The following is a 3,482-nucleotide window of genomic DNA, read 5'->3' as shown; positions in this document are numbered from 1 at the left end:
GCCTATGAGGCGGGTGGCTTGACTTCGCATTTAGGGGTGCGTGCTCATTCTACAAGAGCAGTGGCTTCTTCTCAGGCCTTCTTCAAAGGGTCCTCGATGGAAGATGTTTGTGCTGCGGCAGGATGGTCCTCTCCTAGCACCTTCATCAAGTTCTACAGTCTGGACGTGAGGTCGGCTCCTGGCTCCCGGGTCTTATCCGCTTGAGCAGACGCTTTCCTTGGTCTTCCAGCTATCTAAAGGTATGTCAGGCGTTATGGTATAGCGTTCCCAAAGCGATGACGTCATCGCAGCATCTCGTTCCCTATTCAGGGAACCAAGGTTACATACGTAACAGAGATGTTTCTCCTCCATCATTGCAGTCTCCGGACTTTCTAAGCAACGGTAAACTTTCGTCACCACAACGGAAGGCCCGCCTCTCCGTTCATTCGATTGGACAATGGAAAAAACCGTGAATGACATTGGGCACTTTTCCGCTCAAAGTTGCTTTTTTTCAACTTCAAGCGCTCAGAGACCGCTCCTCCAAAACCGCGAGGCGCCCGGGGTGCATAAACAGCGTGCAAAACGCTCACTGCCAACAGAAAACGATTTTAAAAAGGCGCCTCTCACTGCAAAAAACGAGTTCTGTCTGATCGGGGCCTAAAGGGATTCTCAAAAAGCTGTTTCCAGCTTCCCCACTGATTTACACTGATGATGTTTGCATTCAAGAACATCTTAGCAACACCTTAGCAACCACAAAATAACAATTCCGAACATCTGAACCACCGCATAGCAATATGCTAAAACATGCAACAAGCTAAAAGTATTCATAAAACTTGAACATAGCAAACATTCTAAAAACACCGAAATCACACAGCAACACAAACACTTGAAACATCTTTACATAAACATGCTAAAACCAGAATACCTCAGTAACATACTAAAAATCAATCAGAACACCTTAGTAATTGCATAGCAACATGCTAAACACTCAGAACAACCATAGCAAACAGAAAACAACACAAAGCTGCTCCTAAATACTCGGCAAACAAACAGCAATATAGTAAAAACACTCCTTAGCAAACACACAGAAACAAGCTATAACTTATTCGTAACACTTAAATATTGCAAACATGCTAAAACCACTCAGAACACCTTAGCAAACCTGATCTTAACAATTTAGCAAACTATTAACAATATGAATTATTCATTAATTATTCACTGTAACTATGAATAACACTCATATAGCAAACAGTCTAAAAAACACATAGAACACCTTAGAAAAAGCATAGAAACACACTAAAATCATCTTGACACCTCAGAAACTTGCATCAAAGCTTAATAATACTCATGACACTTTAACATAGCAAACAGGCTAAAACACTCAAAATATAGCAAGAAACCGCATAGCAAGACACTAAAAACCAACCACCCACCCTAACATAGCAGCATCCTAAAAACACTCAGAACACCTTAACACCAAGTGTTATTGTTTATTAAAACTATAATTTTTTTTAACTAAAACGTGACAAAATAGATGAAAATTTTAATTAAAAAAGTTTAACTACAACTACTAATAATTAAATATAAACAGAAAAATTAAAGACAATATTAATAAAAACGACAATTTTATAAAACTTAACCTAAAAATAAAATGAAACCTAACAATATAAAAGTAATAGCCAATTCAAAATATAAATAAATATTACAATAGTGTTAACAGCAACAACAAAAATCTAATGAAAATGTTAAACACTACGTTTTAATTTTAGCTTGTGAAAAGATTTTTTATTGTACTATTATTATTGATGATCAGCTTTTGTTTATCGCAGGATCACAGCTATAAATTGCAACAACCATTTTTTCATTTTGCCGTTAAGACCATGACAGATAGAGCTACTAAAAGCGAGAGACAAAGCACTGGTTGTGAAACACGAATAAGCAGGGTGGAAAATTCCATTCTGTGCTTGTGTGCAGATATTCACAAGGACAACTGGCCACAAAACAAACTGGGAAGCGATTAAAAATGTTATGTGTCACATAAGAGATGAAAAAGAAAGACTTTGCTTCTTGAACTGTGAGTGTATATAAAATCAAATATCTACAGACAACCTGAAGTCAAAGTAGGCCAAAGTTTTTCATTACAAATCAATAGTGGGTATTCACAGAGGACTCAAATCAAGCTTGTAAGATGCAGTTTGATGAATCTCAATGCACTTTTGATTATTGTTTTTTATTCTCGTCTTGCCTGCCCTGCACAGTCTGGTACCTCGGTATCTGCAGAGGCATATGGACACATGGACAAAAAGATATTGGAGACACATGGATTTACATAAATCAGAGAATACGCTGCTGTTCTGCCTTGTAGCATCAAAAGCAACTTCATGTGTTTTGATGTTTCTGTTTTCAAGAACTGAATAAAGTGATGAATTTAAGGTGGCGGTGAATATATGAAAGCAAACTGTAGGAGGGTCATGCTGCCATTCTGTTGCAGAATCCCCTTCACGCAACTTCAAAAGATGTGCACAACATAAGTTTTTAAACAGCAGTGGAATCTGCCGGCAATCTTTGAAGCACATTGTTGTTCAATACTTTAGCACTGCTTCATGGCTCAGTGTTGTTTCAGGCCAATACTCCATATGTCCTGAGATTCATCAATGACAGATCAAAAGTGAATTCATCACAGCTTTCGTGTCAAGTACAGATAATAAAAAGAGATGCTGGTCCTTAAAGGGTTAGTTCACCCAAAAATTTAAATTCTGTCATTACTCACCCTCATGTCGTTCCAAACCTGCAAGAGCTTCGTTCATCTTCGGAATACAAATTAAGATATTTTTGATGGAATCGGAGAGCTCTCTGACCCTCCATAAACAGCAAGGATATTACCACGATCAACGCACAGAAACGTAGCAAGGACATCAGTAAAATAGTCCTTGTGACATCAGGGGTTCAACCATAATATTACGAAGCTACGAGAACACTTTTTGTGCGCAAAGAAAACTAAAATAACAATTTATTCAGCAGTTCTTACCCCCGAGTTACCGTCTTCCGCTATTTTGGAGAGTACCCCAGAACGTAATCAATGTAATGAGCGTCGTTTACGTTCAGCATGTGCGTGCTTTCGCTGAACGTAATCAGCGTTGTTTACATTCAGTAGACAGCGCACGCATGCTTAACAAATATGAATAAATGAATATGAATGAATTATGCTATTATTGTTTTCTTTGCACATAAAACGTATTCTCGTAGCTTTGTAAAATTACGGTCAAAACAACGGTCACTTATTAGAAGTACAAAACGAGGATTTGTAAAGAAGAATGTCAGAGGATTTCGATATAAGCCAAGAGGAGACTAGTTTTCCTTTGCTAAAGTAAGTAGATTTCTACTTTTTCCTATTTTCCTTTGATCCTGTAAACAAACGTTGGTCACCGGCGCATGCGCAACGCTGAACTCATACGTCATCAGCCCAGAACTGCTTCTGTGTACAACTGTTGGCACAAGCTACA

This window comes from Sinocyclocheilus rhinocerous, unplaced genomic scaffold (genome assembly GCF_001515625.1).
Source record: "Sinocyclocheilus rhinocerous isolate Xijiao unplaced genomic scaffold, SAMN03320098_v1.1 scaffold623, whole genome shotgun sequence".
Classification (NCBI taxonomy): domain Eukaryota; kingdom Metazoa; phylum Chordata; class Actinopteri; order Cypriniformes; family Cyprinidae; genus Sinocyclocheilus; species Sinocyclocheilus rhinocerous.
Note: the sequence above shows the minus strand (reverse complement) of the source record.